Genomic DNA, 24,688 nt, shown 5'->3' with positions numbered 1-24,688 from the left:
ACCAGTGAAGGAGAGGCAGATGACTATGACATGTGGGAAGGTTTATTTCCTCAGGAAAATATTTGGGGATATGGAGAAGGAATAAAAGAATGTGTTTTTAACGAGAAATTTAGGTCAAGAAAGATAGATTGTACTTTGAGTTTTGGAGTTATGGAGTATTTTTTTAAAATGTCTTAGGGATTGAGAAGATGATACAAGCTTTCGGAAGGCAGAAATGAAGACTCAATGGAATGATTCAATCCTAGCCTTCTGGTATTTTATACAATTCTTTCCATTAGTTTCTAACAATTGTGTGGAGGTAGCCTAATGCTCATTCAGTAAAAAAAAAAAAAAAAAACAAACTGCATTGATATGCAGAGTTGGTCTGAAGGTTTGGTTGGTTTCAGCCCATTTAGGCTAACAAGGCATTGACTATTTACTTAGGCTCCATTTACAAAAATGGCAGAACTAACTATAGGAGAAAGAGGTATAGACTGTTAACCAACAGCTGTGTACAGTATAGTCACATTTACAGCTAGGAAGAATAATGTCCCTTTAAGATTCAGGCCCAGAAAATTCCTATGAGGGTTGTAAGCAATTGTTTCCATCCTCCCTCTTTAACTTAAGCAATGCCTCCCATCCTTGCTTAGATGGATGTAGATTATGTTCTGAGATAGTTGGATCTTGACATCTGAAAGAAACAAGGCAGAGATGATAACTGGGAACACCCAAATTTATGCTCCCCTTTCCATGGAATAGGCGTTGGAAAGTGGCTGCTGACCAGGATTGCCTCTCCCACCCAGCTCCCTTTGCTGCTGCACCCAACCATGTGCTACTTCTCACCAACGGCGCGGGAGTGGGTGTGACACGTGCGTCTTTCTAGTCAAAGATTTTAAGATGTTGGGCCTTATCACATATCTGATGAGGATCGAGTGTCCAGAATACATAAAGAACTTGCACAGCTTAATAATAAAGAGACAAATGGACCAATGTAAAAATGGGCAAAGGTCATGAAAATACATTTCTCTAAAATGTACATGAAAAAAATGATCCACATCATTAGCCATTAAGGAAATGCAAATCAAGCTGGTGAGGTTGAGGGCTGTTGATTAAATGGGCAATAACAAATGTTGGTGAAGATGCAAAGAAATAGGAGCTCTCGTACATTCCTATTGGGAATATAATAGTGTAGTTCCTTTGAAAAACAATTTAACTGTTCCTAAAATGTTAAGCAGAGTTGCCATATGATTAGCAATTCCACTTCCAGGTGTATATTCAAGAAAATTGAAAACATATATCTGTAAAAAAAAAAAAACTTACACAAATCTTCATAGTAGCATTATTTATTATAGCCAAAAAGTGAAAACCCGAAATGTCCATCAACTGATGAAAGGGTAAACAACATGTGGTATATCCATACAACAAAATATTATTCAGCTATAAAAAAGGAATGCAGTACTAAAACATGCTACAACAACAGGGGTGAACCTTGAAAACATTACGCTAAGTGAAGTAAGCCAGATGTGAAAGGCTACGTGTTGTATCTTTCCATTTATATGAAATGTCAGAATAGGCAAATCCATAGAAACAGAAGGTAGATTAGTGACTGCTAGGATCTGGGAGGGTCTAGGAATGGGGAGTGGTGAGGAGTAACTGCTAATAGGCACCATCATGGGTGAGAGTGGTTAGAGGGTTTTGCTAACATGAATGGGGTTTCTTTTGGGAGTGATGAAGTGTTCTGAAATTTAACAATGGTCATGGTGGCACAACCTTGTGAATGAACTAAAAACTACTGAATCATATATTCTATAGTGACAAAGTTTATAGCATATGGATTACATCTAAATAAAAAATAGTTTAAATGACTACACGATTTTACCCTGAAGGTCTTAAATATCAAGGCACCTTGAGCACATAAACTGTTTAAATCTCCCTCTTAGGTCTGCTCATCAAGGTGGGCCCTATGGTAGAAATAGCCTCCAGCTCCTACACCAGACTGTTTTCCTGGAGGAATTCCCCAGCTAAGGTCTGACCTACGCCATATCTCGGGGGAGCCCTGAAGACAGGGCGTGAGGTGGAATGGGCCAGTCACAGAGACACATACTGTGCGATTGAGGTTCCTAGAGTAGTCAAATTCACAAAGGAAGAAAGTAGAATGGTGGCTGCCAGGGGCTGGAGGAGAGCCAGGGGGAGTTGGTGACCCATGGGTGTGCACTTTCAGCTGGGCAAAGTGAAGAGTTCCGGAAACCGATTGCACAGGATGGTGAATGCACTTACCACGGCTCTACTGAACACTCAAGACGGTGAATTTTATGTTATAGGTATTTTACTACAAATAAAAAGTTTTAAATGACTTTTGCCATCATGTGCACACACCCATGCACACGCAAATATGTGCACAGACACACACACACACACACACACACACACACACACACACATTTCCCCCTTAATCTCACCCATCATCAGCATGAGGTTCAGGATGCTTCCAAGTAAAACAAACTCGAACAAACAAAATCAATCTAAACTCAGGCTCATGTGAAAGGCCAGACTTGTGCTCCTTCAGATAACAAAAGTACCAAGGATAAAACACCTCAACTTCTACGTGGGTTATGCTGTTTTAAAACTCTCGACCTGGAATACCAGCCAGAAGCCGCCTTTTTCCTTCCCTGTAATGGATTGTCTCTCGGCCTGTCTTTGCTTTAATCAGAGTTCGACTCAATAGCAACAAATGGCCCAGGCCCCACTTGACAGGCTATAATTAGAAATTCTTTACTTGACCTTTTATAAGCCATGATCCCTGACGAAATTGTGCCAAATCACATTTAAGAAATGCTCTTGTATCTTTTGTGAGTAGGGGCAAGATTACAGGATATGTTTATTTTAGAATAATTACACAGTGACCTTCAGCGTTATTTGCAAAGGTCATATTCTCTTCACATACCCTTGATTTCCTTTCGGTTTTTCCTTTTGTCCCACCAGACATAAATTTAGCAGTGGAAGAAGAAAGAAAGAGAGAGCATTTTTTTCTATGGATGAAAAACGGAAGAAGATAGTTCAAAGTCCCCATAGGCACTCAGAGGGCTGTGGGCTGGGATAGGCTATTTTCTACCATTTAGCTCCAGTATTATCACCGCTGCTTTTTCTTCATTATTCTCCACTTATCACATGCAGCATCACTGCAGAGCCCAAATAGAGAGTTGTAATTACCCAGCTGCCACCTGATAGCACCCCTTCTATCATCTTTATCTCACTAGGCCTTGCTGTTTCATCATTGGATAAAACTTGCCCATGGCAATGCCTGTGATAGTACATCTCAGAGATACATTTAAAGTTTACTCATTTATCGCAGAAAAATGCTGAACCCAGGCAATTATTAGATACACTTGCCAGTTTAGTTTTTCTCTAAGGTTACTTTAACTCCCTTTTGTATCAGCCATTTTTTCCTTTTCTTCTTGGAAGCATCGGGTCACAGCTGGCTACAGAAATGAAATTTTAATGAAATTGGTATCAAGAATACTGAGGGTGCCTATGTGTGCACACACATGCTTGTGTGTGCACGCACGCACACACGGGCCATTCAATTTGAGCATCCCTCTCGTCAGGTATACCTACAAAAAGCAGCACACTCCTTTGAACAGGTTTTTTGGCCCTGAAAAAGTTCCATGTACCGAGACCTTAGGCATCATCACATTTTGTTCTGATGATTGTAAAAACTGGAACATAGAAAAGTGGAATCTAAAAGAGCATAACAACATGAAATGAGCACTTCTTTAGCAGACAAGAGCTTTTCTTTTATTCAACATAGAGGACTATAGCCCAAGGGCAGATTTCATGAGTAAGTGAAATGTGTGCATGCATCCATGTATGTATGTGTATGTGTGACACATAGCTACTGTCATTCTCTAGAGCAGCTAGAGGGATATGCTTATATTATATGCACATTTCTATTTCATATGCAATCATTCATTTAACTGATGGCCACTGTCCTCATCTAAGCCTGCTATGAATTCAAAAGGATATCTTTTTACTCTGGCAAAAAGCCCATTAAGAAGAAGAGAAATTCTAGGGCTGATTTTTATAACACTTTTGGTTTTTTTCTGAGAATGGTAATAATGAAACTATTGAAAAGAGTTCACACTAAAGAATCTTAGTTTAGGGGCTGAGGTTGTGGCTCAGTGGTAGAGTACTTGCCTAGCATGTGTGAGGCCCTGGGTTCGATTCTTTATACCACATATAAATAAAAATAAAGGTCCATTGACAACTAAAAAAAAAAGTTTAGAAGTAAAACATGAAATGAGCAAAAATCATTTACATTCATTTCAATAGTGGTAATTGCATGTAAGTAGATTTTAAAAACTCAAAGTTTATTTTAATAAATGACAACTTTAAAAGTCCCCCTTCACCTGGCCAGTTTTGAAGACAGCCCTGTTCACCATGGACAAAGTAGTTTTGTGTGTGTGGTTGGACATCTAGTGAATGAGAGATGTAGCCTGCAATACAACAAACGGTGTGCATTTCCCAAGTGTGAGGCTTAAATGTGGTTTTACAGATGTGGTTTTAAAATTACATCCTTCATGAATATTTTATCTGGCTTGATTAATTTACTTTATGGGATGATCTATGTAAAACAACAAAAAGCCATTCCTTACAGCTGCCCCTCCCTATCAGCACTGCAAGCACGCACACGCACATGCACCCCCATGGCAACATAGCTGCTTTCCACCGTTCCTGCTTCGATGCCTGCACCTGGTCTCCCTCCAACTTCAGGATAGAAGTGCATCCTTCACTTTTGTAAAACTGTCCTCAGAATACTTCTGAAAGGAATGGGCAGAAGAGAAGTTGCGTGACAGTAGTAAGAGGAAAAAAAAAACTAATACAGATACCTGAAATTTCATGACTTATCTAAAAATCTTTTGTTTATTTGCTTATTTATTATTTATTTATTATGGATATGATAGTCATCAGGAAATAAAGTTACAGACCATCATTGTGGATGCTGTGTGAAAAGAAGAAGCTACATTGAGGTTAGGGGGGTACTGGGATTTGAACTCAGGGGCACTGGGGATTGAACTCAGGGTCTCACTGAATTCCTTAGCACCTCGCTTTTGCTGAGGCTGCCTTTGAACTTGAGATCCTCCTGCCTCAGCTTTCCGAGCTGCTGGGATTACAGGCGTGCACCACTGCGCCTGGCTGCTACAAGTTTTTTAATAAAAACGAGACAATGATCAAGTGTTGGGCTTAAAGAGAACCTGGATGAATTTCACTGAATCCTGTTTTCTTGCATCTTAAACCTTCCTTTTTGATTCTGTGCAAGTAACTCATTTGGGATATGTCTTCAGTGTCATCTGCTTATTTCCAGATCAGGGGAGTCTTACGATCATAAGTTCTCTGTCAAATACTAGCTCTATCAATGGGAAGATCATGTATTTATTTGTCAGGACTTGAAATATATTTCCCGTAAAAAGCAGAAATAGCAAACTAAAGCAGCCCATAGGACGTTTAAGACATAAATAACTACAAATTGGAACTTGTATTGTCCACAAGAATTGCCCACACCCTTTGTCAGTGGTTCTGACGTGGACAGAGGTGAAAACACATACTCAGCCCCTCAGCTGGCCTTCTGGGGAGCCACAGAAAGTTTCATCTCCTGTGATTGCAGCCCCAGCCAGGAACTGGCAGTGTGGCCCCAGATCCAGCTCGGGGTGGTGAACTCAAGCAGAGTCATTCAGTCTCACTTAGTGATGCAGCACCTTGAAGATGTTACTTGACCTCACTCCTCCTCAGTCTTCTCATCTGTGCAATAGGCAGAATAATACCACCAGCCTAGAGGGATGTGTGAAGACTGAGAGCCCCTGGTGCACAGATCCCTCTCCACTGTCGTCACCTGCCTTTGGAATGGTGGCCAGGGATGAATGGGAAGGAACCCATGGGCCTTGAAGCTGCTGGCCAGAGCATCGCTGCTCATCTTCATGGTGTGGTCTCGGGTGAGGCTGGTTTTCCTGCAGCACAGCTTATTTTACTGTATAGCTGGGGCTGTCTTACTCAAGGTGAGTCACAGAAGCCAGTTCATTCTATGATGTGATTAAGTCACACAGGGTTGAGCCTCTGGCAGGTGAGAACGACAGCCCATTTTTCCTGTGAAGCAAAGAACTTTGTTGCATATTGATACGGAGAAGGGGTGGCTGGCTTTTATATATTATGAAGTCAGGAACACAGGACGTTAGAAATATGAACCTGAATTTCCCTTTTGATTTACAATTCAACCAGAAAAGATTACATTGAAAAGAAAGATGAGGAAAAAAGAAAACAAAAATCTGGAACTTCCTCCAGAAGATCTGCATTTAGTCAGTAAACAGACTCCCATCTAGAATGACGAGCTTTCTCTTCTTTACCCCCCTTGATGGCTCTGAGGGAGAGGGCAGTAAAAGGCCCGCCTTAGAAGAAGCTTCTTCATGGCCACTGCCCAAAGAGGAGGGTGAAAAACTTCTCCAATAGGCCTGACTTCCTTCAGGGCCAGTATAAATTTAGAAGCACTGATTGGCACTCACTGGCCAAATAGTTCTGAACTCAGTATTCTGCGTAAGCTGTGGATCACAAGCAGAATGCTTTGCAAATTTAATATGATTGTAGAGTAACTTTGAATGTCACCTTTTATTCCTCACTCATTGTCATTGAAGAAAAGTTTAGAGGGGCTCTTCATTTGAAGCCTACAAGGGTTTTGGAGGATTTAGCAATCTTCTAAAAATTCCTACAAGGCTTTGAGTTTATGCTCATTTTTTTTTTTTCTGGAAGAGTCCATAATTTGGATCAGATATTCAAGGGGATTTGCATTAAAAGGTGAAGAAACACTTTTCAGAGACAAAACTTCCAGGAAAGAGAATAGAAAATATGAAAGGTGAAAGAATAGTGCATGTAGACTGGAATACAGACTGGCACTGAGGTTTCAGAGATGAAAGGCACGTGCAATCTTATTCCTCTTTTGAGTCCCTTTCTAGTCCCCTGGACTGGCCTTTGCCAAGCTCCTTGGCTGTGGCTCAGGAAGGGTCCAAACTCGGGTGTTCCTACTGTTCAGGGACAGCATGAAAAAGTTTGATGTAACCCTGCAGCCACTTCAGAAACAAGAACCAGGTCATGGGTTTGAATTGGCTGGGAGTTTTCATTCTGTTTCAGAGAGCAGCAATTTGTGTTCTGTGTACCAGGACACAACATGGCATGTCGTATCATGCATATTCGAGCTCAAACTTTATTGAGCCAGTATGTATCATCCCTCCTGACTCCCTTTTACCACTCTGAATAAAAGTAGAGGTGTTACTATGGCGGCTCCTAAAAGCAAGTCTATTGATCTATTAAAAGAAGCACTTTTAATTAAGCAATAATATGTGGTTGAATCAGGAGGCCAAGTTGTAAATGTCTATGAATGACTGCCAGGGGAGGGCACTGCAGAAACTTATTGGAGTTCTTTGCCAGATTTGAGGGTTGTTCTTCTAAGAAACTCCTCTCCCTTGTTGGGAAGCCAATATATCTGTAATTTTTATATTGTTATGTTTTAAGTTCATCAAGCCACATTTCAAAATGCGTGATCTCACGTATTTGACTTGTGCTGGCTTGCCTAGAGTTTACCCTTACTTTTGAAAAGACATTCTACCCACTGCCTGTCCTGAACAAGAGAGGTGACTAATAAAGGAATAATTCCAACAATCTCAACTCATGTTGCCTATTTTAAATGTTTGAAAGTTTGTACAATTGGAAAGATTTGCTCAGCATTGGGTAAAACTGGAGTAGACCCTTAGAATCAGCAGGATATTTCCTTGTTGCCCAACCCCTTTAGTTGAGTGAGAGCTATGGTCTGTAAAAAGAGGTTTATTTGATTCTGCAGTGTCAAGTTCTTTCTCAGTCCTGACTCCCAGCCCTGTCTTATCTTGTGCCATCTCCTTATCTGGTAGGGTCTCCTATTTCTTTTCCACCTATCCAGATTCCAGCACACACCCTTAGGCCTCAGCTGAAAGTCTGCCTGCTTCCAGAGGCTTCTGCTATTAGCTTCAGTCCTGACTGTGTTCTCTCGCTGAGCTTATCTGCATCCCAGATTTGTCCCTGTTGTATATGGCTTTATTTGTTACTTCACAAATGTTCCTTTTGCATTTTGAACTAGATGGAAAATTCCCTGTTTTGAATATTTCCTAGCACAGTTCTGGGCATATAGTAGATGCTTACTAAATAATAATAAAAGACAGGAGCTGCTGATTTTCTTGATGTGATTATCTGATGCTATGAGTTGGATAAGTTTGGTTAAAGCAAGTTTCAGTCTGTGGTTGGGAATTTCTCCTCCACATTTGGTTTCCTGCCATACTGTAAGGTGTGTGTGGGGGGAGGGGAGGAGTCAACAAAGAGGAAAAAGAAAGTCCCAAAGTTATTCAGAAATCTAAATAACAAATATGCATTATGAGCAAAAGGGTAAATTTATTTAGCTGAGACTGATCAGCAGGTCTTAGCCATGCTCTTGTGATTTATAAAACTGGGTTCTTCAAATAAAATGAAGTAGTTGATTCAATACATTTAAAACTAAACCTCTGGGCTGGGGATGTGGCTCAAGTGGTAGCACGCTTGCCTGGCATGCGTGCGGCCCGGGTTCGATCCTCAGCACCACATACCAACAAAGATGTTGTGTCCGCCGAGAACTAAAAAATAAATATTAAAAATTCTCTCTCTCTCTCTCTCTCTCTCTCTCTCTCTCACTCTCTCTTTAAAAAAAAAAATAAATAAAACTAAACCTCATCTTTTCTGCTTGGGTCTTAGGAGGAAAAAGACAGGTATTGCATTTCTCTTTGGCTTGATGGAGATTTTGGTGGAGATTAATGGGGACAAGAAGAGTTGTGTCTGAATTCTAAACTTCAGCTGGAGCTAGTGTGACCATGCATCTGGTTTTGATCACAAAGAAATCTCAGTTTCATCCCAATGTGCTGCTACAGTTAATAAAAGTACACTTTTTTACTCTCAAAGCCAGCCCAATGTGATGGTAAATTATATAATCACTACATTCATAGATAACATTTATTGAGCACTTATTATATACCAAACATCTGTTATTTGTTTTGTCGTCACAACAACTTTGCTATGATTTGGATCTGGAATGTAACTCGAAGGTTCACGTGTTGAAGCCTTGGTTCCCAATGCAGCAGCGTCAGAGGCTGGCTGTCGGGAAGTAATTGGATCATAAGGCTCTGACCTCACCAGTGGCTTACACCATTGAGGAATGGAGGTGGTGAAAAGTGTAGGAGGTGGGACCTCGCAGAAGGCAGTGGGTTCTTGGAGGTGTGTTCTTGAGGACTATATCTTGTCTCTGGCTCCTTTCTGGCTGCCATGAGCTGGGAGCTTTCCTCTGCACACCCTGTGCCATGATGTTTTTTTCCTTGCCTCAGGTCTGAAGCAATGGAGGCAGCCAACCATGGGTTGAAATCTCTGAAATTATCAGCCACAATAAAACTTGCCTCTACTGAGTTGTTCATGTTGGATATTTTGGTCCCAGCAACAAGAAGTTGATTGACACAAACTTCATGAAATAAGGACTCCTGTTAGACCCATTTTATAGGAGATAAATAATGAGGCTGAATTTAAGAAACTCGCCCATGATTATACAACTCAAAGCCAGGTAGTCTGGTTCTATAGTTCAAGTTGCTTTTTTTTTTTTTTTGACTATTGTTTACACAGAAAATATAGGAATGTGCCCTAAAGGATCCTTTAATATCAGGTCCATCATAATATATTTCTGTTCCAGTGGAAACATCTGGGTCCTTGGCAACTTTTGACCCTGGAACCAGGTATAGGTAGATGGGGAACTAGTTCATTGCAGTCATTTTAATCTTTGTTGTCCATTTAACTAATAGAAGAGCTAGCTTTCTTAAGAGTCTGTCTACATGGTGCTTATTCAGTTAAACTTTAAGAGTAGGATTTTATTTTATTTATTTATCTTTCTTTTTTTTAATTGGTTGTTCAAAACATTACAAAGCTCATGACATATCATCTTCCATACATTTGATTCAAGTGGGTTATGGACTCCCCTTTTTTTACCCCAAATACAAGTTGCAGAATCACATCGGTTACACATCCACATTTTTACATAATACCATATTAATGACTGTTGTATTCTGCTACCTTTCCTATCCCCTACTATCCCCCCTCCCCTTCCCTCTCTACCCCATCTGCTGTTGTTTAATTCTCTCCCTTGTTTTTTTTTTCCCTTTCCCCTCACAAACTCTTATACGTAATTTTGTGTAACAATGAGGGTCTCCTTCCATTTCCATACAGTTTCCCTTCTCTCTCCCTTTCTCCCACCCCACTCCTCTCTGTTTAATGTTAATGTTAATCTTTTCCTCGTGCTCTTCTTCCCTGTTCTGATCTTAGTTGCTCTCTTTATATCAAAGAAGACATTTGGCATTTGTTTTTTAGGGATTGGCTAGCTTCACTTAGCATTATCTGCTCTAATGCCATCCATTTCCCTGCAAAATCCATGATTTTGTCGGTTTTTAGTGCTGCGTAATACTCCATTGTGTATAAATGCCACAGTTTTTTAATCCATTCATCTATTGAAGGGCATCTAGGTTGATTCCAAAGTCTAGCTATTGTGAGTTGTGCTGCTATGATCATTGATGTGGCAGTATCCCTATAGTATGCTCTTTTAAGATCCTCAGGGAATAGACCGAGAAGGGCAATAGCTGGGTCAAATGGTGGTTCCATTCCCAGCTTTCCTAGGAATCTCCAAACTGCTTTCCATATTGGCTACACCAATTTGCAGTCCCACCAGCAATGTACAAGTGTAACCTTTTCCCCACATCCTCGCCAGCACTTATTGTTACTTGACTTCATAATGGCTGCCAATCTTACTGGAGTGAGATGGTATCTTAGGGTGGTTTTGATTTGCATTTCTCTGACTGCTAGAGATGGTGAGCATTTTTTCATGTACTTGTTGATTGATTGTATGTCCTCCTCTGAGAAGTGTCTGTTCAGGTCCTTGGCCCATTTGTTGATAGGGTTGTTTGTTATCTTATTGTTTAATTTTTTGAGTTCTTTGTATATTCTGGATATTAGGGCTCTATCTGAAGTGTGAGGAGTAAAAGTTTGTTCCCAGGATGTAGGTTCCCTGTTTACCTCTCTTATTGTTTCTCTTGCTGAGAAAAAACTTTTTAGTTTAAGTAAGTCCCATTTGTTTATTCTTGTATATAACTCTTGGGCTATGGGCGTTCTATTAAGGAATTTGGAGCCCAACCCCACAATATGTAGATCGGAGCCAACTTTTTTTCTATCAGGTGCAGAGACTCTGATTTGATATCTAGCTCCTTGATCCATTTTGAATGAACTTTTGTGCATGGCGAGAGAAAGGGGTTCAGCTTCATTTTGTTGCATATGGATTTCCAGTTTTCCCAGCACCATTTGTTGAAGATGCTATTCTTTCTCCATTGCATGCTTTTAGTGCCTTTATCAAATATAAGAAAGATTTAATTTTGTGGATTGGTCTCTATGTCCTCTATTCTGTACCATTGGTCCACCTGCCTGTTTTGGTACCAGTACCATGCTGTTTTTGTCACTATTGCTCTGTAATATAGTTTGAAATCTGGTATCGCTATACCGCCTGATTGACACTTCCTGCTTAGAATTGCTTTTGCTATTCTGGGTCTTTTGTTTTTCCATATGAATTTCATGATAGCTTTATCTATTTCTACAAGAAATGCCGTTGGGATTTTGATTGGCATTGCGTTGAACCTGTAGAGAACTTTGGGTAATATTGCCATTTTGATGATGTTGGTTCTGCCTATCCATGAACAGGGTACATTTTTCCATCTTCTAAGATCTTCTTCTATCTCTCTCTTTAGGTTTCTGTAGTTTTCATTGTATAAATCTTTCACCTCTTTTGTTAGGTTGATTCCCAAGTATTTTATTTTTTTTGAGGATAATGTGAATGGGGTGGTTTTCCTCATTTCCATTTCAGAAGTTTTGTTGCTGATATACAGAAATGCCTTTGATTTATGCATGTTGATTTTATATCCTGCCACTTTGCTGAATTCATTTATTAGTTCTAGTAGTTTCTTTGTAGACCCTTTTGGGTCTTCTAGGTATAGGATCATATCGTCCGCAAATAGTGATATTTTAAGTTCTTCTTTTCCTATTTTTATGCCTTTAATTTCTTTTGTCTGTCTAATTGCTCTGGCTAGTATTTCAAGGACTAAATTAAATAGAAGTGGTGAGAGAGGGCATCCCTGTCTTGTTCCAGATTTTAGAGGGAATGCCTTCAGTTTTTCTCCATTTAGAATGATGCTAGCCTGAGGCTTAGCATATATAGCTTTTAGAATATTGAGGTAAGTTCCTGTTATCCCCAGTTTTTCTAGTGTTTTGAACATAAAAGGATGCTGTACTTTGTCGAATGCTTTTTCTGCATCTATCGAGACGATCATATGGTTCTTATCATTAAGTCTATTGATGTGGTGAATAATATTTATTGATTTCCGTATATTGAACCAACCTTGCATCCCAGGGATGAATCCTACTTGATCATGGTGCACAATTTTTTTGATATGCTTTTGTATTTGATTCGCCAGGATTTTATTGAGGATTTTTGCATCTATGTTCATTAGAGATATTGGTCTATAGTTTTCTTTCTTTGAAGTGTCTTTGTCTGGTTTTGGGATCAGGGTGATGTTGGCCTCATAGAATGAATTTGAAAGATCTCCTTCTTTTTCTATTTCTTGAAATAGCTTGAAAAGTATTGGTATTAATTCTTCTTTGAAAGTTTTGTAAAACTCCGCTGTATACCCATCCGGTCCAGGGCTTTCCTTAGTTGGTAATCTTTTGATGGATTCTTCTATTTCTTCCTTTGTTATTGGTCTGTTTAAATTGTGTGTGTCTTCCTGACTCAATCTGGGCAGCTCAAATGACTTAAGAAATTTATCGATGTCTTCACTGTCTTCTATTTTATTAGAATATAGGGTTTCAAAATACTTTCTAATTATCTTCTGTATTTCTGTAGTGTCTGTTGTGATATTGCCTTTTTCATCATTCATGTTAGTAATTTGAGTTTTCTCTCTTCTTCTCTTCGTTAGCATGGCTAAGGGTCTGTCGATCTTATTTATTCTTTCAAAGAACCAACTTTTAGTTTTATCAATTTTTTCAATGGTTTTTTTTTTGTTTCAATTTCGTTGATTTCCGCTCTGATTTTAATTATTTCTTGTCTTCTGCTATATTTGCTGTTGCTTTGCTCTTCCTTTTCTAGGGTTTTGAGATGTAGTGAGAGTTCGTTTATTTGTTGGTTTTTTCTTTTTTTGAGGAATGAACTCCAGGAAATGAATTTCCCTCTTAGAACTGCTTTCATTGTGTCCCATAGATTCCAGTATGTTGTGTCTGAATTGTCGTTTATCTCTAAGAATTTTTTGATTTCCTCCTTTATGTCTTCTGTAACCCATTGATCATTCAGTAACATATTGTTTATTTTCCATGTGATGCTGGATTTTTCCTTCCTTCTTTTATCATTGATTTCCAGTTTCATTCCATTATGATCAGATATGGTGCATGGTATTATCTCCACACCTTTATATTTACTAAGAGTTGCCCTATGGCATAATATATGATCTATCTTTGAGTAAGATCCATGTGCTGCTGAGAAGAATGTGTATCCACTTGATGATAGTTGATATATTCTATATATGTCGGTTAAGTCTAGTTTATTGATTGTGTCATTGAGTTCTATAGTTTCTTTATTCAGCTTTTGTCTGGAGGATCTGTCTAATGGTGAGAGTGGTGTGTTGAAGTCACCCATAATTATTGTGTTGTGGTCAATTTGACTCTTGAACTTGAGGAGAGTTTGTTTTATGAACGTTGCTGCACCATTATTTGGTGCATATAAATTGATAATTGTTATGTCTTGTTGGTGGATAGTTCCTTTTAACAGGATATAGTGTCCTTCTTTATCCCTTTTGATTAACTTAGGTTTGAAATTGATTTTATTCGATATGAGTATGGCCACTCCTGCTTGCTTCCGAGGGCCATGTGAGTGGTATGATTTTTCCCAACCTTTCACCTTCAGCCTGTGTATGTCTTTTCCTATCATATGAGTCTCCTGAAGGCAGCATATTGTTGGGTTTGTTTTTTTGATCCAGGTTACTAGCCTGTGTCTCTTGATTGGTGAGTTTAGTCCATTAACATTTAGGGTTACAATTGAAATATGATTTGTACTTCCAGTCATGTGTATTTATTTATTTATTTTAGTTTTGCTAGTTTTTACTTTTTGGTTTTTTTCCTCCCCCTTTACTGAGATACCTCCCGCTGTTGGTTTTGGGCACTATTTTTCCATTCCTCTTCTTGTAGAATTTTGCCCAAAATGCTTTGCAGTGCTGGTTTTCTGGCTGTGAATTCTTTTAGCTTTTGTTTATCGTGAAAGATTTTAATTTCATTGTCAAATCTGAAGCTTAATTTTGCTGGATACGGTATTCTTGGTTGGAGACCATTATTTTTGAGCGTTTGAAATACATTGTTCCAGGATCTTCTCGCTTTCAAAGTCTGTGATGAAAAATCAGCCGTTAACCTAATTGGTTTACCCCTGAATGTAATCTGCCTCCTTTCCCTCGTAGCTTTTAATATTCTCTCCTTGTTCTGTATGTTGGCTATCTTCATAATTATATGTCTTGGAGTTGGTCTATTACAGTTTTGGATGTTTGGGGTCCTGTAGGCTTCCAGGATTTGGCAATCCATTCCATCTTTCATCTCTGGGAAGTTTTCTAGGATTATTTCATTTAATAGGTTGTGCATTCTTTGGTTTGAACCTCTGTGCCTTCTTCTATCCCAATGACTCTCAAATTTGGTTTTTTGATGAGATCCCATATCTCTTGGATAGATTGCTCGTGAGATTTAAGCATCTTTTCAGTGTTGACTATACTCTTTTCAAGTTGATAAACTTTGTCTTCATTATCTGATGTTCTGACTTCTACTTGATCTAGTCTATTTGTAATATTCTCGTTAGCGTTTTTAATCTGGTTTATGGTTTCTTGCATTTCTAAAATTACTGTTTGGTTTTTTTTTAAGATCTCTATCTCCTGGTAAAGCTCGTTCTTTGCAGTTTGAATTTGTTTGTTTAGTTCGTTTTCAAAATATACTTTCAATTCTTGGACTTGCTGTCTCATGTCTTCTCTAAAATTCCATTCCATCTGAGTTAGGTATGCCTTGATTTCTTTCCCTGTCCATGTTTCTGATGCTTCTAGGTCCTCCTGTAGATTTAAGTTGTCCTGCATTATCTGTAATCCCTTTTTCCCTTGTTTTTTCATGTTGTTCTCGTTACTTTCCAGCTCTGTTTGACTGCTTTGTAACTGCTTTCTCCTATACATTTGTTTTGGCTTTGTTTATCTCTGTTGTCTCTCCTTTGTGGTGGGAGATTATGCCTATAGATGTTGGGCTTTATTGTACTTTAGAGCTGATTCATTCAATTTATAAAGGGCTTCCGGATTTTGTATGCATATAGTGGTTTGTTTTTTGTTCTTAGGACTTTAGGTTAGGTGCTATGCAGGTATAAGGGTTAGTATGTCTTGGCTACTTTAGAAGATTGCTCTACTGAAGGGGGATACTAACCATCGATTGGATCAGGGTGTTGGTAGAAGCTAGGTATTTAGGAGCACTATAGACCGCCTCGACACATTCACCTATTTGCATTTAGACAGTTACACGAAATGGAGGACGTAATGCTTGGGATGAAAGTTGGGGAGAAGGGGAAGGTAGGTGCTCTTGAAAAGAAAGAAGGAGAGGGATATAGATAGCGTAGAGGAGAATGGAAAGAACAATAAAACTTGGAAGGGGAGAGAGAGAGGGGAAAAATGGAGAGAAAAAAATACAATGAAATAAGAAATAAAATTAGATCTTAGAGATCCATTTTCTTCTCTTCCCGTAGGCAAAGCTGTGCCCTCCGGGCTGAGTTTTGCCCTCAATGTGTCAACAGCAATCCCTGTAAGGCGACTCCTGGGAGTCTCTCAATCCTGTTGGTCCAGAGCCGTTTCACTTCTATGGCCCCTCCTCCCCTTCCTCCTGCCAGCCAGCCAGGTCCTGCTCACCGGAGGCAGTTCCCCAAGGATTTGGTTACACTTTCAGCCCCACCGAGTGCTCTATTTCCCTAATGACTGAGCACTCTCGCTGTCATTCATCTAAGCCCCAGTGCTGTGGAGCTGTGGTCTGGGAGTCAATAGTTTAATTTTTCCGGACCCCTTTGGTGGGCACACCTTCGGAATCTGGCGGCTAAGACCATTGGTGTCGCCGCTGGTGGTAATGGGAGTTGGGGGTCGAGGATCCCCTCTGCTTCCCTCAGCCCCTACAGTCACAACCACTCCGCTGGCAGTAGGAGGAGTTGGGGGTCTGGAGTGTCCTCTGTTTCCCTCTGCCCCTACTGTCACGCCCTCTCAGTTGGCAGTTGGGGGAGTTGGGGGTGGGGAGTCCTCTCTGCTTCCCTCTGCCCCTACAGTCACGCCCTCGTCACTGGCAGTAGGGGGAGTTGGGGGTCGAGAGTCCTTTGGCCCTTACGGTCACGCCCACGGAGAGATTTTGAAGTTTCCCGGTTGCTTGTATCTGGTGTGGGTGGGAGTCACACACCTGCTAAAGTAGATTCCGCTGGGAAGGAATCTCTTTGGCCGAACTTTGGTGACTTCCCCTCTCTGCTATGACGGGCCTCTGGCTCCTTGTCAGAGTGTCCAAAGGGAGGGGTGGAACTGGCTTGTCTCTGGTCTGACACAATCTCTGGTTTTAGTTCCCAGTTCGCTATTTCATAAAGGCTTGGTTAGATTCCCTTCACATTGTCTGGGGGGGGGGAGCCATTGCCGGGTGGGCAGGGCCGTTAGCAGAGCCGGGAGGGCGCGGGCCGTCTGCTGGGCCAGGCGGGGACCCTTCTCCATGTGCCAGGCCGCCAGGGGCCGCTTGCAGAGCCGGGCAGGCGGTGCCCTCGTGGCTAAGAGCCGGGCGGGCGGGGTGGCTGTTCGCAGAGCAAGAGCGGGGCCACCAGGAGAGCCGGGATGGCGGGGGCTGTCTGCCGGCTGGGTGGGGACTCTTCTCGCCTAGCCGGGCCACCGGAGGCCGCTTGTAGAGCCGGGCAGCTGCTGCCGCGTGGCTAAGAACCAGGCGGGCGGGGTGGCCGTTCGAAGAGTGGGCAGGGCCGCCAGAAGAGCCGGGGTGGCGGGGGCCGTCTGCCAGCCGGGCGGGGACCCTTCTCAACGAGCTGGCTGCCGGGGGCCGCTTGTAGAGCCGGGCAGCTGCGGCCGCGTGGCTAAGAGCTGGGCGGGCGGGGTGGCCGTTTGCAGAGCGAGTGTGGGGCCGCTAGGAGATCTGGGATGGCGGGGGCCGTCTGCTGAGTCGGGCAGGGACCCTTCTTGCCTCCCGGCTCTGGGCAGCCTGCCGCTTTTACAAGCGGCCGGTGGCCGTGGGATTGGACCTCTGCGCCCGTGTGGCCGGCCAAGATTCACTTGTCTGGGACAAACTGTCACTTCTAATAAACTTACTAATTCCCGGCAGGTCTCCTTTTAACGGAATTTTGTTAGAAGTTCCTCAGTAGGTAGAATGTAGCTGTTTTAATGGGTCTTTCTGATCCCATTAATGTGGAGATATTGAAAATGCTGCTTCCTCGCCGGCCGCCATGTTGGATCCCAAGAGTAGGATTTTAAAAGGATATCGAAGCCTGTAAATTATCCAAGTGAGTCCAACAAGTTATTCTGTCACACTACCATTTATTAGAAAACAACCATGTCGCTTAGGTAGATTGACATACTCATGCCCCTTGCACTAATTTGTCAACCCCCCACCTCATTTTGCAAAGTATTATACTCATTTTGTAGATGAAAAAAACACACCAGACAGTTTAACTGACTTTCCCATGATCGATGATAAGTTTCAAGGCTGGGATTTTAAGCCAAGTATCTGACTCTTAAACTTGTGAACATTTTACCTACTGTCTCTACCCAATAATTATCAATTAATCAATATGTGGGATATATATATATATATATATATATATATATATATATATATATATACACTTAAATGTGTTCAACATAAATTGCATGCCACTAGTTCTGGGCTCATTGATTGAGCAAATACAAATTGGGTGCTTCCTAAAGCTGGGTCCCATGCTTTGGTATTTGGAAATGTTATGTTGAACAATTGAAGCCTTTCTCATGCTTTATAAATGAGAGAAGAAGGTACCCAAAACAATGTAATGTGATAAATGCTATCAGTGAATGATGAAAAAAAGAATCCATTGATTGAAATCATTAATGTCTCCTGGGAGACTATAGGAAGAAGAGCATAGTGTGGTGGTGGGAGATGAGCCCAAACATAGGTCAAACCAGATAGGGACAGAAGTTATATGCTACATAAAATTTTGAATTTTGTGCCTTTGTAGGAAGACACACAAGGTAAATAAGTACAGAAATGATGTGGTTTAAGTGTTAATCAAGGAAAGTGGTTGGAGGCCATGATGAAGATGAACTAAACAGAGAAGATAAGGAAATAGCAAATAAGAGCTTACAAACACGTCTAGCACAGACACTCTCAATGCTGGAACTGGTATAAGACTAGTGAAATTGGAGGGCAGGAAATGGATTCAAGACCCAGATCAGTAAAATTTTCAGAATTTATCATTAGGGTTAGTTTTGACATTAAGTCTATAAGGCATTGGTCAATTCCAATTTTTCTGGCTTCTGTGACTTCGCAGATGGTGGTGACTTTTATTAAATAAGGAAGAAAATATGTTGAAATATGGATCACATGCTAGTAAGACAGGTAAATGCTGGAGAACTAGGTTGGGAATCATTCCTACAGAGGTGGTATTAAAAAAGTAGAAATGTACAGAGCTCCCACTTTGATTAATGAACATTCCAACATGGCAGACCAATCTGTCAAAGCGGCCATCCTTTGGGTAGTTTGCAAGAACCTGAACTCTTAATGCTGATTCCTTTGGGAAATAACTTCCTGTGGAGAGAAACAGGTTGTTTTGCAGCTTTATTTCACGAATATTTGGTTTTACCAGCTGTGTGGGGAGCCCACACAAGCTCATACAAGTGTTCCAGTTTCAATTGTGAACCTCTGCAAAGAATGACTCTAGATTTTAACAGAGCCAGGGAAGTGCAAGAGCTGAGCCAGAAATATGTGGCCCATCTAAATTAGGCCTACAGTGGCGTGCAGTGGTGCACGCCTATAATCCCAGCAGCTCACTAAATCCTGGTTCTACTGGGTACTCCCTCTAGGTTTGGGGCAGTTGTTTAACTGCTGTATGCCTACGTTTTACTGTATATGAATGGGACAATAATTTCACTTAATTCATAGGATTAAATTAGATAAATTATATAAAGTGCTAAGGATAACACTGAACACATTTTAAGTTCTTGACAAATATTAGCTATCGTAGGTTTTTACATCGTTTGGATTGATTACCTGTAGAGCTCCAAACGAAAGAGTCTGGCCTACCATTTTTCCAGAAAGTTCTTTCAGAGTATTGCCAAACTTCTGTGACTCCGGATGCTTTGTACACAACCTTTGCATTTTCTGTAGAAATGTGTCCACAGGACAAGTAGGACTTTGGTTCCGTGAGGACTTTGAAATGACAGGTCAGTGCATTCATTTTTCCAAAGTACTTTAGTTTGGCAATCACTAAAAGAAGATTAACACTTGACACGATAAGAAAGTTAGATCAACAAAAACCTGTGATCCAGGAGATAGGATAAGATAGAAAGTCACAGACTTTTATGGGCTGAACACAGAACAGGGCTGACTGCCAGCAAAATGCCTGCTGATGACTCAGTTTATCTATAAAAGACAAATCGGGCAGAGGCTAATCATGAAAGAAACGGATTAATGGTGTTAAAGATTAGATAGGAAGGAAAGGCATTAAAGCCAGAGATTGTCATGGTCAATAAGAATAAGGAACAGAATGACCCCCGCCTGAACAATCTCACCCGATCATTGGTTGATATGCCGCTGATGGGAAAAAACTGAAAAGCAAAGAAAAATAAGTCAAAGGACAGACAAGTCTCCATCTGTCTGGCTTTCGATCTTTCCTTGGCAAAATGTGGGGGTTGAACTCAATGACCTCTATGGCTTCTTCCAGGACTGCCACTGTGTAATTTTACAATTCCTCCATGGAGAAAAGAGAAAAAAAAGTCAAGTCTGGACTTATGTACGTGCCCACAGAGCGGCTACTGGTGCACAGTCATCGGGGTCACTTAGGATTGTACATAATTATATAAATTTAATTTCATATTTGTGTGTGTTGGGACCCGTCAGTTGTGTTTCTTCCCAGAAATTATGATTTTAATCAGTTAGGAGCTACAGACTGGACGCCCCTTCCCTTGTCGTTCCCTCTTTTGTGCCACAGTGACAGTTAAAGGGAAAATCCTACAAATAAAATAAGACCCTGTGCTTGTCTTTAGAGGTCATCAAGAAGCAGGAAATGGGGGTGAATGACTGTCCTGCAGCCAAATTGGGGGAGACTTATCTTAAGGAAAGTCTGCAAGCTGTTAATTATCAACAAGAAGAGAGAAAGCACTATTTGAGGATATAACTGTGAGAAGGAAGAAAGAGAAAGAAAGAAAGAAAGAGAGGGAGGGAGGGAGGAAGGAAGGAAAGAAAAAGAAAACACAACATGACATGGACCACTGGTCTGGTCTAAAACAAGTTTTGGAGCCAATGTTTCTGTGTAATGCAACATTATAAAACAATCCATTGTGAGCTTTAAAACATCCCAAGAAAATTTGCCTTTGCCTTTGACAATCATAGGGAGCAGCCATTTATCAGAGGCTAATGTTCTCTGATGTTCTCTGGATTTGTTTTTGTTTCTTTTGTTTCCTCTCAGATACATTTAGAAATCTTTAGTTTTTGCTTGTGCACGAATTAACCAGCCAAACATTGGAGGCTGGAGATTGTCCACTTCTCATTTTCCATTATTTTGAAATTATTTCCACTTAAAGATTTCCATTTCTTCAAAAATATCTGGACAGATAAAAGATAAAGTCTGTGTAAACTCAAACACTAAAAAGAAAGTGCATTAGTTTCTTGTTGTAGTTGTAATAAATTGCACAGAGTTGGTGGCTAAAAGAACACAAATTTGTTATCTTATCGTTTTGTAGGTTGGAAGTCTGCCTTAGGTCTCACTGAGCTAAAATCCAAGGGTTGGTGGAGCTGCGGGTTTGTTTTTTTTTCTGGGGACTTGGTGAGAAGCATTCCCTGTCTTTTCCCTTGCCTGAATTTCTTGGCTTGTCACCCTTTTCCTCAAAGCCAGCAATACTTGTGTGCGTGTGTGTGTGTGTGTGTGTGTGTGTGTGTGTGTGTGTGTGTGTTTTGCTGGGGAGGAAACCCAGGGCCTTGCACATGCTAGGCAACCACTGAGCTCCTCCCCGCCCCCAAGCACATTAGTGGATCTCATCCCTTCCCCTGCCCTCCCCCTTCTTCGTCCCTCCCTCCCTCCCTCTCTCCCTCCATCTCTCCCTCCATCTCTCCTTCTCTCCCTCCCCTCCCCTTCCCTCCTTTCCTTTTCTCCCTCTTTACATCTTCCCTTGACCACAGACAGGAAAGAGTTTCCAGTTGTCAAAGATGGAGGGGAAATTCTTTGACAATATCTTCTATTATTTCAGTGTTCATTGGTCTCTTTATTAAGATTCGAGCTTCATTTTGTTCATTTCTATTTTCCTAGAAATTGATAGTTGAAAAAATTCTTTAAAATCTGTATCATGGATTTCTTCAAAGTATTTTCTCATAATTTTCCTTTAACTTTCTCAGCCTCTCGAAGTCATTTACCCATCCTTATTCCTAATATTGGTAATTCTCGTCTTCTTTTTCTTTTAATCAGGTTAGCTAGGGATTTATTCATGTTCTCTTTTTTCTTGTGTAAGAACTTTTTTGGCTTCCTGCATAAAAGGTAGTAAGTCCATGATGAGATCCAATCAAATTTCCACTGATAATTGCAAAGATCCCCACCAAGGGGTGAAATTAGAACATAAAACAGTCCAGGAAGATGCTGGTTGGGCAAAAATGACCCCAGTGGGAAAATAAGTATCCTGCCTTCACTATTTTTCCAAAAGTCTTTCCTTAGTATTTTCTTCAAAAGACAAGTGTATTGGGAAACAAGTGTCTGACTTCAAACTGAGTGTGGTCAGGTCTAATGTGGTCATCTCATTTATTAAAACCTTTTATTTCCTAACTTCCCTTCCATGTTCTCTCATCAGTGCTCCACCATCTTTGTTGAGTGTATTTTCATCAGTTGAGGTTGCAAGAAAAGTTAGTAATCAGCTATTTTGTAGAATGCTTGGGTATTGCTGAAACGCAGTCACCCTGAAGATTCTGCATAATTGAGGATGAAAGGAAAGCTTTTTAACAAAATACACAGTGGGTGGAAGTGAAGAGTGGTGAATTTGAAGCATTTTAGAGATTTGAAACAACACCATTTTAGATAAGTATCTTTTTAACCTTCATAAAAGGATGTGAATTATCCAGCGATTGTGTAATTTCTCTTCTTATAAATGTCAAGGTCAATGCTTTTTGTGCAAACCTGCTAATATTGCCTGATTCAGATGTAGCAATATTTCTGAAACAAACTTTGATCTTTTTAAAAGGGACAAAAGAAGTTAGTTTTTTGTTCAAGTCAAGCTCTTTGAGTTTTTCTGGGGGAACATGGGGGACTAGCAATGAAGTTTGACTTTCACATACAAGCCCTTGTTCTTTTGACACTTTGCTTTATACGCACATTTTTTTAAAAAAAAATCCCTTGTTCATCATGTGAATGCTAATTAATACAAATAAATTCATTTTCCTTGAGATTCCATCTTTGCTCACTAACTTTGGAGTTCCTGAGGTCTATTGTGACTTGGAAACATGACTCTACCCTTACCTCATTCCATTCTCCAAAGACCATTGCCTCTGGTACAAAGATCTTAAAACCCGTTAATCATGGAGGCTGAAGAATACTATGTGCAAACATCCACCAGCATCCTGCATCAGTTTAGCACTAGACATTCTCAAATGCACCAAGATCCCTTGAGATTTTCTTGGTGGAGTTATTTTCCTTAACTTTAAGATAAACTTTATTTTTTATAGCATAGTAATTTTATTTATACATTTTCTGTGAATCGTGTACCAAATATACAGAGTATTGCCATTCTGTATATTTGACAGGGTTTCTTAGGCCACATGTCTAACAATTTCAATTGTGATAGAAGACAGCACATCTCCATCAGTGAGAAGTATTTGCCAAATATTTCGTTTCTATATCCTGGCTTTCTGCTATGTGCTGCTGTAATATTGATAATCATTGATCTAAGGTTCAGGATGTCAACAATAGTAGTTACTGCTTAGTAAGCATCTACTAATTACAAGCTCTTCTCCAAACCTTATTACATGTATGATGGGGGCAAAACTCATATCACACAAATTCAGCACCTGAATCCTTGACTGCAGGTCTGTCTAATCCCACAGATGTTAGGGGGCAGGCCTGAAATCCAGGAAGCAAAAATGTAACTATGTCAGGATTTTTAAGTTCTAACTCAAACTTCCATTTTTCCCATGGTGCATAACAGAAAAAAATAATTTTCTGGTTACTTCTGACCTCTTCTTTTTTTTAATATTTATTTTTTAGTTCTCGGCGGACACGACATCTTTGTTGGTATGTGGTGCTGAGGATCGAACCCAGGCCACACGCATGCCAGGCGAGCGTGCTACCGCTTGAGCCACATCCCCAGCCCCCTGGTTACTTCTGGGTAGATGCATCCAATTCAGGATTTAAAAGTCAGCTTCTGCTTCTGCTCCCCCTCTTCCCCAGAGTGACATCTAAATCCCAGGGGCTGGCCAGCATCATGGTCTTTGGGGAAGAGGTACTCATTAATATCATTTGTCTGTATCTTGCTGGGGTCAATGTCTTCAGTTTTCTTTGGCAATGCCCAAATCTACTATGGAAGGCCATGGATCTGTCCTAGATTCTGGCTTATGAAGTTCACTCTATTTGCCAATGGTGTCCCCTCGGCACAGCTGTAAGACCCTGGCAGTCTGTAGCTCCCCCGCAGCCTCAGTGAGACCCTCCAGGACACAGAACACCTGGGGATACTATCCCACAGCTTCCCAGGAGTGGTGGGAGGACCTGTTAGCTTAGACGGACCCTGCTGCCACTTGTACCCAATGGCATCCACACTGTCCCAGCCCTGACCAGGAGAGCAGGGATCATGTCCTCACTACTCTTGGGTTTTAATTTTTCCCCAAACAGAGTATTGCACCATAGAGAAATTCCCAAGATTTTGACTCTACTGCTTCAAGTTGGGTAAAATTGTATAAAATGAAAAGTAGAATTCTTATTCTTATTGTTTTTTGCTAAATTGCTGAGGCTGACTTTGAACTTGCAATCCCCCTGCCTCAGCCACCCAAGCCACTGAGATCACAGGCTTAAAAATATGACTCTTTTTTTTCCATCCAAAACCTCTCACATTTTTCTCTGATACAATCTCTTGTCCTTTAGCTTTTAAAAAAAATAACATTTAAAATATGCAGTATTCATTATATTGAAAAGAATATATAGAATGCAAATCCATGCTACAGAGCGTATCAATAAAACCAACACCCATGAAATGTACTACCCAAACCAAGAGAGTTCTGATCACGTTTCCCCACCCAGAGGCAACCATAGTTATGAGCTTTGTGTCTGTTATTTTCTTGCTTTTTT

This window comes from Spermophilus citellus (genome assembly GCF_964194105.1).
Source record: "Spermophilus citellus genome assembly, chromosome: 1".
In the NCBI taxonomy this organism is placed as follows: Eukaryota; Metazoa; Chordata; class Mammalia; order Rodentia; family Sciuridae; genus Spermophilus; species Spermophilus citellus.
This window is presented reverse-complemented; position numbering follows the sequence as displayed.